Here is a 13,017-nt window from a genome sequence, read left to right as displayed (position 1 = left end):
AGAATTAAAATATAAACTTCTGGGTGTCCAAAGAATCAAAATAGATGTTGATATAGAATTGGGTCACCCCCTCCTGCAGGGTCAAAGAATGATGTATTTAAATTTCGATCTGTTAATAATATAGTAATAGCTCCTGCTAAAACTGGAAGTGAAAGAAGGAGAAGTAATGCTGTAATAGCTACAGATCATACAAATAAAGGTGTTTGATCTAAAGTTATACTTTCTGATCGTATATTAATTGCTGTTGTAATGAAATTCACTGCACCAAGAATAGATGATACACCTGCTACGTGCAGTGAAAAAATAGCTAGATTTACAGATGCACCCCCGTGTGCAATAGCTCCTGCTAGAGGAGGGTAAACTGTTCATCCTGTACCAGCACCATTATCTACTATAGAAGATGTAAGAAGAAGGGTTAGTGAAGGTGGTAGTAATCAAAAACTTATATTATTTATTCGTGGAAATGCTATATCTGGTGCACCAATTATTAGTGGAACAAGTCAATTACCAAATCCACCAATTATAATAGGTATTACTATAAAGAAAATTATTATGAATGCGTGAGCTGTAATAATAACATTATAAATCTGGTCATCCCCAATTAGAGAACTTAAGTCCTTAGTATAATGAAATTAAGGTTGATGTTGAAATCAATCCTATTGTTGAAATTATTACTGTTATAGGAAGAATGATTCTTGATTTTTGGGACTTTATCTTTATAGATCACGAATTTTCTGTGTATGATATAATTAGAGCTGAGAATCTAATACGTATATAGTAGTAGAGTGTAATTGTAGTTAATACAACTATAATAGTTATAATAGTTGTTATATTGTTTTCTATTAATGATTGTATTACAATTCATTTTGGTAAGAATCCAAGGAATGGTGGTAGTCCACCTAAAGATAATAAAGATAAGAATATTATGAATTTAATTTCGGTTTTTATATTTCTGGCTGAATAAATTTGATTTATGAAAAATAAATTTATTTGCTTAAATAATAAAACTATAATTAATCTTAATAGTGAGTAAATAATGAAGTATAGTTCTCAGATGTTTTCTCTGACTGTTAATGATCTAATTATTCAACCTAGGTGTCTGATTGATGAATATGCTAAAAGTTGTCGTAAGGATGTTTGATTTAAACCTCCTATTGCCCCAATAATAATTCTTAAGATAATAATTGTTCAAATAAAAGTTCTTAATTGAATACAATAAGATAAGACCAATATTGGGGCGATTTTTTGTCATGTTATTAATGTTAAACAATTATTTCATCTTGATGCTCCTATAACTTCTGGAAATCAGAAATGGAAAGGTGCAGCTCCAATCTTTAATAATAGTCTAGATCTAATTATTATTGATGGGATAAATTCTGTTTCCCATCCCATGGGATATTTTATTTGAATCAGCAAAATTGAAAATAATAATATTGTCGATGCTATTGCTTGGACAATAAAATATTTAATTGATGATTCATTTATTATTATATTTTTATTTCTTGTTAGGAGCGGAATAAATGAAAGTAAGTTGATCTCAAGTCCTATTCAAACCCCAAATCAGGAATTTGATGAAATGGACAGGATCGTTCCTATCATTAATGTTGATAGGAAGAGAAGTTTTGTAGAGTTGTTGGTCATTAAAAAGGTGAGGATTGATACCTCTATAAATGGGGTATGAACCCATTAGCTTGTTTAGCTTACCTTTTTACATTAAGGTGTATGATGCACGTTAGTTTTTGATACTAAAGGAGGTAGTTTAATTCTATCTTATGTAATTTTAATGAAGGTAATTTTATTTACTTTATTTACCCTATCAAGGTAACCCTTTAATCAGGCACTTCATTTATTTAATATATAAATCGAAAGTTTTTTTTGAAATTCTTTTATGTATTATTTTGTTTAATTAGGATTAATTTATCCTGCTCATTTTATTTTTTTTATATATATATATATATAATAAATAATTTATATTAATATATTACATTTAATTGAAATTAAAGTATTATAAGTTCATCTTACCATTATCAATTGATTATTTTAATGCAATTATTTACCTAGGATTATAGCTACTTATGTTTTTAGCTTAAAAGAGGTTATTATAATATAATATATATAGTAATATGTAATTTAATATTTAATATTATTACAATTGGATATAATAAATAAAATTATTAATTTAAATATAAAATATTATAATTAATATAAATAATTATATTAATTATAATAATATAATTATGTAAATTATCTATAATTAGATTATTTAACTAATATATATGAAAGTTAACTTAATATAAAAAAAGAATTCATATTAATAACATATTATATTAAATTACATAATTGTATAAAATATATTTATTATATTATTTAATCTTTCTTTATTTATTAGTGAAAAGAAAGATTAAATAAGAAAGAATATAATACATTTATTGCTATACATGTTCCATATTAATCTTTAATTATATATAATAGAGAAGTTGTTGTGGTCATACATAGGGGCGTTTCTTTTTTTTTTTTGTTTGTGGTTTTTTTCTTTTTTTTTTCTTTAAATATTTGAATCTTTTATTTTTTCCTGAATTAATAGATTTAAAATTTTCTTACTTTTTTTTTTAAAAGTTTTATTCTTGCTTGTTTATTCACTTTTTCTTTGTATTATATGTAAGTTTTGTTAGACTAAATGTTCTACCCCATGATTGATAATACACGATTTACTCTACTTAATTTATTTGTTTGTATATCTCCGTTATCAGAGAATCTTTTTAGAGTTATAATTCTCAAGATTTATAATTATAAAATATTTCAGGTCAAGGTGCAGCTTATAGTTAAGAGGAGGTGGGTTACAATAGATTTTTGTTTATAACGGATTTGATAGTGAAATACTGTTAATGAAGGTGGATTTGATAGTAATTTAATTTATTTAATTTAACTGATATTGGCTCTGAGATGTGTACACATCGCCCGTCGCTCTCATTATTGATTATTCTATTTTATTTTAAAGTAGCTTCAATTTAGATGAGATAAGTCGTAACATAGTAGATGTACTGGAAAGTGTATCTAGGAAGAGTTTCAAGATATAACTTATTAGTAAAGTGTTTCATTTACACTGAAAATTTTTCTGTGCAAATCAGGATATCTTGATTATTTATTTTATTATATTTATTTTTTGTTTATTTAATTATTTAATATAAATAATTTTATTGTATTTTTGTCTTAGTATATTTTATAGAATTGATTTTTTAAATTATAGTTTATTGGTAATGTAAGTGTTTTATGAAATATTATTTTACATTTTTTTAAGTAGATTTTATTTATTGTACCTTTTGTATCAGGGTTTATCAAAATTTTAGTATTTATTTTACTTGTCTCGATTTGGGTTGATTTATAAATAAGTTATAGTTAATGTATCATAATTATTATTAAATTATTTATAGAAATGAGATGTTAATCGTTTCCCAAGATATCTAGTTTCATAAGAAAAAATTTAATTTTATAAAGTTATTTGTTTTTATTTAATTTTTTAAGTAAAAATATTAACTTATTTATTCTTTAAGAGATAAGCTTTGAAGTTAATAACCTATAATTTATTTTATAGAAATATAATAGTAAGCTTTAAACCAGCTATCTTTAAGATTACGTTTTAGTTCATTATTTTTTATTTTGTTTTATAAATATTTTAGGTTTTTTATTAAGATTATTAATTTAATTTTAAAATTTTTGTAATAATGATAGAATTACTATATTTATTTGTATGAAATTTTTACCTTGTGAACTTATTATAAGGAACTAGGCAAAATTGATTTCCGCCTGTTTATCAAAAACATGTCCTCTTGTTTATATTTTGAGGTCTGGCCTGCTCACTGAGCGTATTTTTAAAGAGCCGCGGTATTTTGACGTGCAAAGGTAGCATAATCATTAGTCTCTTAATTAGTGGCTGGAATGAATGGCTTGACGAGAAATCAACTGTCTCTTAATAAATTTTTGAATTTAACTTTTGAGTCAAAAGGCTTAAATTCTTCTTTAGGACGAGAAGACCCTATAGAGCTTGACATTTTACTTTTATATAGTTTTTTGTTTGTCTTTCTATATTTAATGATGATGTTTTGTTGGGGTGACATGAAGAATAGATAAACTCTTCATTATTATATCATTTATTTATGTTTGTTATTTTGATCCATAATTTATGATCATAAGATTAAGTTACCTTAGGGATAACAGCGTAATTGTTTTTGAGAGCTCATATCGACAAAGCAGATTGCGACCTCGATGTTGGATTAAGAAAAATTTTGGGTGCAGGAGCCCAATGATTAGGTCTGTTCGACCTTTAAATTCTTACATGATCTGAGTTCAGACCGGCGTGAGCCAGGTCGGTTTCTATCCTAAGATTGTTAATCCATATTAGTACGAAAGGACCATATGGTTAAAATATTTTTTGTTATATTGATTAATATTAATTTATTTACTATTTTGACAGATTAATGTGTTGAATTTAGAATTCATTTATGTAGATTTTTTCTACAAATAGTATTGACACTTTATGATTTATTTATATTTATTTTGAATTTTCTTTTATTGGTTATTTGTGTTTTAATTAGTGTTGCCTTTTTAACTTTATTAGAGCGTAAGGTTGTAGGTTATATTCAGATTCGAAAGGGTCCAAATAAGGTAGGTTTTGTTGGAATTCCTCAGCCATTTAGAGATGCTATTAAGTTAATTTGTAAGGAGCAGCCAATTCCTATTATATCTAATTACCTACTTTATTATTTTTCCCCTGTTTTTAATTTAATGATTTCTTTAGCCGTTTGAGTAATTTTTCCTTATTTAACTTATATGTGTTCTTTTTCTTATGGATTTTTATTTTTTTTATGTTGTACTAGATTAGGTGTTTATACTGTTATAATTGCTGGTTGATCTTCTAATTCAAATTATTCAATATTAGGTTCTCTTCGTTCTGTTGCTCAAACAATTTCTTATGAAGTTAGTTTAGCTTTAATTTTATTGTCTTTAATTATTTTAATTGGTAGTTTTAATATGTTTGATTTTATAAACTATCAGCTTTATTGTTGATTTATTATTATTTCTTTTCCTTTAGCTTTAGCTTGTTTTGCTTCTTGCTTAGCTGAAACTAATCGTACTCCTTTTGATTTTGCTGAAGGGGAATCTGAGTTAGTTTCAGGATTTAATATTGAGTATGGTGCGGGTGGTTTTACTTTAATTTTTTTAGCTGAATATACTAGAATTGTCTTCATAAGAATGTTATTGGCTTTAATTTTTTTGGGCGGTGATTTTTATTCTTTTATTTTTTTTATTAAGCTTGCTATTATATCTTTTGGTTTTATTTGGGTTCGTGGAACATTACCATGGTTCCATTATGATAAATTAATGTACTTAGCTTGAAAAAGTTTTTTACCTTTATCTTTGAATTTTTTTATTTTCTTTGTTGGTTTAAAGATTTTATTTATCTCATTTGTTTAGTGAAATTTTTTGAGAAAAGTTAATAGAAGGGTTAAACTTCTAATTTTATGTTTTCAAAACATATGCTTTTCCTAAGCTAATTAACTTCATTCCTTAATTAATTTATCTCATGCGTTTGAGACATGGACATTAATTAAGAAATATGTGAAGTAAATAATTGTTAAGATTTGACCTGTTATAATATAAGGTTCTTCAACAGGTCGTTTACCAATTCACATTAGTAAGCATACAACAACTACTATAATTCAGAATAAAATTTGATTAATAGGGTAAAATTGAATGCCTCGGAATGGTGTTTTATTATAAAATGGTAAAATTATTAAGATTCTAATTGATAAAAATAATGCAATAACACCTCCTAACTTATTAGGGATAGATCGTAGAATTGCATATGCAAATAGGAAATATCATTCTGGTTGAATGTGAACTGGTGTTACTAATGGGTTGGCAGGTACAAAGTTATCTGGATCTCCTAATAGGTAAGGATTAATTAAACATAGTATAATTAATAATGATGTTATTATTACAAATGTAATAGAATCCTTAAAGGTAAAGTATGGATGGAATGGAATTTTTTCAATATCTCCATTTAGTCCAAGAGGATTATTAGATCCTGTTTGGTGAAGAAAAAATAAATGAATTGCTGCTATAGCAGCAATAATAAATGGTAATACAAAATGGAATGTGAAGAATCGATTTAATGTTGCATTATCAACAGCGAATCCTCCTCATACTCATTGGACTAAATCTGTTCCTAAGTATGGGATTGCTGATAATAAATTAGTAATTACTGTTGCACCTCAAAAAGATATTTGGCCTCAGGGTAAGACATATCCTATAAATGCAGTTGCTATAACTAAAAATAAAATCACTGTACCAATTATTCAGGTATGTATATATATATAAGATCCATAGTAAATTCCCCGTCCTACATGTAAGTAAATACAAATAAAAGATATAGATGCTCCATTTGCGTGTAAGGTTCGGATAATTCAACCATTATTTACGTCTCGGCAGATGTGTACTACACTACTGAATGCTATTTCAATATTCGATGTATAATGTATAGCTAAAAATAGTCCAGTTACGATTTGAATTACCAAACATAACCCTAATAGGGATCCAAAATTTCATCAAAATGAAATATTTGTTGGGGCAGGTAAGTCAATTAAAGAGTTATTAATAATTTTAATTAAAGGATGTCTTAATCGTAAGGGTTTATTCATTAGTAATTATCTTATTTTACGAATAGGTCCCTGATTAATATTGGTGATTTTAACAACTGCTAGTAGTGCTAAAAATAAATAAATTATTATTATTATTGTAATAATGAATGTTGGTCTATTATATAATTTTTCTAAAGATATTGTTATTTCTTGATAATTGATTGAATTATCAATATTTATAGTTTCGGTGTTTTTGAAAAAGTCTATAAATATAGATATATCTAGAATAATTAATATTAATATGATAAATACTCACATTATTAATGTAATAATTATAGTGATTCATTTAGGCTGAAATATTTCGTTTGATGCAATTCGTGTAATGTAAATAAATAATACTAGTATACCACCAAGAAATTTTAAAAATAAAATATATGATAATCAATATCTTTCTATTATTGTTCCTGTTATTAATCCAACTAGGAAGGTTTGAAGGATAATAAAAAGCATTATTGATATTGGGTGTCTTAATTTAATAAAATTAATATTTATTACATTTGATAATGATATAATTATTATTTTGATCATTTCAGGGGTTAGTTTATTTAAAATACCGGTTTTGGGGACCGATGATGGAAGCTTTTCCACCTCTGAAGTTTTAAAAGTGTGGGCTGGACTTATTTCCGGTTTACAAGACCGGCGTTTTTTTTAAACTATTAAAACTAATGTTTATATTCTCTATTTTTACTTCTTTATTGATTTATTTTGCTGGTGTTTATGTTTTTTCTTCTAAACGTAAACATTTATTAATGGTTCTTTTGAGATTAGAATATATTGTTCTTTCTTTATTTATGTTAGTTATTGTTTTTCTTATTGAGTTTGATTATGATTATTTTTTTCCTGTTATTTTTTTAGTTTTTTCTGTTAGTGAGGGTGCTTTAGGTCTTTCTATTTTAGTTTCAATAATTCGTTCTCATGGTAATGATTTTTTTAATTCTTTTGGTTTATCTTTATGTTAAAGTATTTATTTATAACTATTTTTTTGATCCCTCTTTGTTTATTAAATAATTGTTGATGGTTGGTTCATTCTTTAATGTTTCTGTCGGGTTTTGTTTTTATAATTTGTGTTTATTCATATGCTGATTTGAATATAATTAGATATTATTTTGGTATTGATTATTTTTCTTTTAGTTTAATTTTACTTAGTTTTTGGATTTGTTCTTTAATAATCACTGCTAGAGGTTCAGTTTATTTAAGTTCATATCATTCTAATTTTTTTGTTTTTATGGTTTTGATTTTAATAATTATGCTTTATTGTTCATTTGCTAGAGTAAGTCTTCTTTCTTTTTATATTTTTTTTTGAGGCTAGATTAGTTCCTACTTTACTTTTAATTTTGGGTTGGGGTTATCAACCTGAGCGTTTGCAGGCTGGTGTTTATTTAATTTTTTATACTTTGGTTGCTAGATTACCTTTATTATTAGTTTTATTTAAGGTTTATGATTTTTCTAATACTTTATATTTTCCTTTATTGGTTGATTTTGGTTCTTATTATTTTATGTTTTATGTATTTATAATTTTGGCTTTTTTAGTTAAGATACCTATGTTTTTGGTTCATTTATAACTTCCTAAGGCTCATGTAGAGGCCCCTATTTCAGGTAGAATAATTCTTGCTGGTGTTTTATTAAAGTTAGGTGGTTATGGTATTTTCCGTGTTATAAAGGTTATTTCTTATTTGGGTTTAAAGTTTAATTATTTTTGATTGTCTTTTGGTTTATCTGGGGGTGTTATTGTAAGATTTATTTGTTTTCGTCAGGTTGATTTAAAGTCTTTAATTGCATATTCTTCTGTTGCTCATATAAGAATGGTTATTGGTGGATTGATGACTATGAATTGACTCTACTACTATATACGTATTAGATTCTCAGCTCTAATTATATCATACACAGAAAATTCGTGATCTATAAAGATAAAGTCCCAAAAATCAAGAATCATTCTTCCTATAACAGTAATAATTTCAACAATAGGATTGATTTCAACATCAACCTTAATTTCATTATACTAAGGACTTAAGTTAATCAAACTAATAACCTTCAAAGTTATAATTAAAAGAATAATCTTTTAGGCCTTAGTAAAATTTTACACCTCTAGAATTGCAGTCTAGAATCATAATTGAATATAAGACCTAAATATGATAAGAGAGAAAACATCTCATAAGTAGATTTACAGTCTACCACCTAAAATTCAGCCATCTTACCGCAAAAATGATTATTCTCAACAAACCATAAGGACATTGGTACTTTATACTTCATATTTGGAGCATGAGCAGGAATAGTAGGAACATCAATAAGAATACTTATTCGTGCTGAACTTGGCCAACCCGGATCTCTAATTGGGGATGACCAGATTTATAATGTTATTATTACAGCTCACGCATTCGTAATAATTTTCTTTATAGTAATACCTATTATAATTGGTGGATTTGGTAATTGACTTGTTCCACTAATAATTGGTGCACCAGATATAGCATTTCCACGAATAAATAATATAAGTTTTTGATTACTACCACCTTCACTAACCCTTCTTCTTACATCTTCTATAGTAGATAATGGTGCTGGTACAGGATGAACAGTTTACCCTCCTCTAGCAGGAGCTATTGCACACGGGGGTGCATCTGTAGATCTAGCTATTTTTTCACTGCACTTAGCAGGTGTATCATCTATTCTTGGTGCAGTGAATTTCATTACAACAGCAATTAATATACGATCAGAAAGTATAACTTTAGATCAAACACCTTTATTTGTATGATCTGTAGCTATTACAGCATTACTTCTCCTTCTTTCACTTCCAGTTTTAGCAGGAGCTATTACTATATTATTAACAGATCGAAATTTAAATACATCATTCTTTGACCCTGCAGGAGGGGGTGACCCAATTCTATATCAACATCTATTTTGATTCTTTGGACACCCAGAAGTTTATATTTTAATTCTACCGGGGTTCGGAATTATTTCACATATTGTATGTCAAGAAAGAGGAAAAATTGAATCATTTGGAACATTAGGTATAATTTATGCTATACTATCAATTGGACTAATAGGATTTATTGTATGAGCACATCATATATTTACAGTAGGAATGGATGTTGACACACGAGCATATTTTACATCAGCAACAATAATTATTGCTGTACCTACAGGAATTAAGGTATTTAGATGATTAGCTACATTATATGGAACTAAATTCAAGTTCAATCCACCATTATTATGAGCTCTAGGATTTATTTTCCTATTTACAATTGGTGGATTAACAGGATTAGTATTAGCAAATTCATCACTTGATATTGTATTACATGATACATATTATGTAGTAGCCCACTTTCATTATGTATTATCTATAGGAGCAGTATTTGCAATTATAGGAGGTGTCATTCAATGATATCCACTATTTACAGGATTAACTATAAATAATACATGATTAAAAATCCAATTTACAATTATATTCATTGGAGTAAATTTAACATTCTTTCCTCAACACTTCCTAGGATTAGCAGGAATACCTCGACGATACTCTGACTACCCAGACGCATATACATCATGAAACGTAGTATCAAGAATTGGGTCTACAATTTCTATTGTAGGAATCATTATATTCATTGTAATTATATGAGAAAGAATGATTACAAACCGAGCAATTATATTTAGAGCTAACATAAGAAGATCAACAGAATGACTACAAAATAACCCTCCGGCAGAACATAGTTACTCAGAATTACCATTAATCTCTAGATTCTAATATGGCAGATTAGTGCAGTAGATTTAAGCTCTACAAATAAAGGTTTGACCTTTTATTAGAAAATATTTATTAATGGCAACATGATCAAATTTATCTCTTCAAGATGGAGCTTCACCATTAATGGAGCAATTATCATTCTTTCATGATCATACTATGGTCGTATTATTATTAATTACAGTAATTGTAGGTTATGCCCTAAGTTATATATTATTTATTGCCTATACTAACCGTAATATACTTCTTGGACATTTAATTGAAACAATCTGAACAGCTTTACCAGCAATTACATTAATTTTTATTGCCCTTCCATCATTACGACTATTATATTTACTTGATGATTCAGTAGATGCAATAATTACAATTAAAACCATTGGACGACAATGATATTGAAGATATGAATATTCAGACTTCATAGACGTAGAATTTGACACTTATATAACACCAGAACAAGACCTAGAAAATGATGGATTCCGACTACTAGATGTAGATAACCGAACAATCCTACCAATAAATACAGAAGTACGAGTATTAACAAGAGCATCAGATGTTCTACCCTCATGAGCAGTTCCTGCATTAGGGGTTAAAATTGATGCAACGCCAGGTCGGTTAAATCAAGGAACATTCACAATAAATCGACCTGGATTATTCTTTGGACAATGCTCAGAAATCTGTGGAGCAAACCACAGATTTATACCAATTGTAATTGAAAGAACTTCAGTAAATTTATTTATTAAGTGATTATCTAAGATAATTTAAGGAGTTAGTTAAAATAAATAACATTAGAGTGTCAATCTAAAGTAACTAAAAAAAATTAGTACACCTTGAAATTCATCAGATGACTGAAAGTAAGTAATGGTCTCTTAAACCAAATAATAGTAAATTAACGACTACTTCTGATGGGGAAATTATATCCAAATCCCTCAAATATCCCCTCTTATATGATTCTCACTATTCATTATATTTTCAGCTACATTAATCTTGTTTAATCAAATAAACTTCTTCTCATTTAAACCTAACCTTATTAAAAGAGCAGAAAAAGGAACAATTGAAATAAAAAACTTAAACTGAAAATGATAACAAATCTATTCTCAACATTTGACCCATCAACTAACATCTTTAATTTATCATTAAATTGAACTAGAACATTTCTAGGACTATTATTAATCCCATCACTATTTTGACTTACACCATCACGAATTAACATTATCTGAAATAAACTAAATTTAACCTTACATAATGAATTTAAAACACTTCTTGGACCAAAATCATTTAATGGAACAACATTCATTTTCATCTCAATTTTTATTATAATATTATTTAACAATTTCATAGGATTATTCCCTTATATTTTTACTAGAACAAGACATTTAGCATTAACATTTGCAATTGCCCTACCTATATGGCTAAGATTTATATTATTTGGATGAATTAACCATACTAATCATATATTTACACACCTTGTACCACAAGGTACACCGCCTGCATTAATATCATTTATAGTACTAATTGAAACAATTAGTAATGTTATTCGACCAGGTACATTAGCAGTACGGTTGGCAGCAAATATAATTGCAGGACACTTATTATTAACCTTATTAGGAAACACAGGACCATCTATAGCAATAAACTTAATCTCATTACTAATTATTGGACAAATACTTCTATTAATTCTAGAATCAGCAGTAGCAATAATTCAAGCCTATGTTTTCTCAATTCTAAGAACTCTATATTCTAGAGAAGTATATTAAACCTATGTTAACAACTCACTCAAACCACCCATTCCACTTAGTAGACTATAGACCTTGACCATTAACAGGAGCAATTGGAGCAATAGTCCTAGTATCAGGACTAGCAAAATGATTCCACCTATTTAATATTAACTTATTCATAATTGGATTTGGAATTACCCTACTAACTATAATTCAATGATGACGAGATGTAGTACGAGAAGGAACATATCAAGGATTACATACAGGATTTGTATCAATTGGATTACGATGAGGAATAATTTTATTTATTGCATCAGAGGTATTATTTTTCGTTTCTTTTTTTTGAGCATTCTTTAGAAGAAGATTAGCACCAACAATTGAACTAGGAATACTATGACCTCCAATAGGAATTCAACCCTTTAACCCTATACAAATTCCATTACTTAATACAGCTATTCTTTTAGCATCAGGAGTAACAGTAACATGAGCACATCATAGTTTAATGGAATCTAATCATACTCAAGCACTACAAGGATTATTCTTCACAGTGTTATTAGGACTATACTTTACAATACTTCAAGCATATGAATATTGAGAAGCACCTTTTACCATTGCAGATGCAGTTTATGGATCAACATTCTTTGTTGCAACAGGATTCCATGGTTTACACGTAATTATTGGAACAATCTTTTTATCAACATGTCTACTTCGACACTCAATAAATCAATTTTCACCAAGACATCACTTTGGATTTGAAGCAGCAGCATGATACTGACACTTCGTAGACGTAGTATGATTATTCTTATATATCTCTATTTATTGATGAGGTAGATAATTGTTTTTGTAGTATAAATAGTACATTTGACTTCCAATCAGA

The 13,017-nt window shown here is 27.4% G+C and overlaps 2 long non-coding RNA genes across 2 annotated transcripts in view; one reads left to right on the top strand and one right to left on the bottom strand.

Moving 5' to 3' along the window:
• Window positions 1-3,657, bottom strand: part of LOC126301650 (uncharacterized) — a 77,570-nt gene extending 73,913 nt beyond the window's left edge. Inside the window, exon 1 of the long non-coding RNA XR_007553083.1 lies at window positions 3,575-3,657. This is a non-coding gene — a long non-coding RNA (uncharacterized LOC126301650). The remainder of the gene's footprint in view (window positions 1-3,574) is intronic.
• LOC126301649 (uncharacterized) overlaps window positions 1-4,362 on the top strand; it is a 31,576-nt gene extending 27,214 nt beyond the window's left edge. Inside the window, exon 2 of the long non-coding RNA XR_007553082.1 lies at window positions 3,678-4,362. This is a non-coding gene — a long non-coding RNA (uncharacterized LOC126301649). The remainder of the gene's footprint in view (window positions 1-3,677) is intronic.
• Window positions 4,363-13,017: the final 8,655 nt, after the last annotated feature.

Source organism: Schistocerca gregaria, unplaced genomic scaffold (assembly GCF_023897955.1).
Source record: "Schistocerca gregaria isolate iqSchGreg1 unplaced genomic scaffold, iqSchGreg1.2 ptg000077l, whole genome shotgun sequence".
In the NCBI taxonomy this organism is placed as follows: Eukaryota; Metazoa; Arthropoda; class Insecta; order Orthoptera; family Acrididae; genus Schistocerca; species Schistocerca gregaria.
Note: the sequence above shows the minus strand (reverse complement) of the source record. Positions and strands in the feature narration are given on the sequence as shown.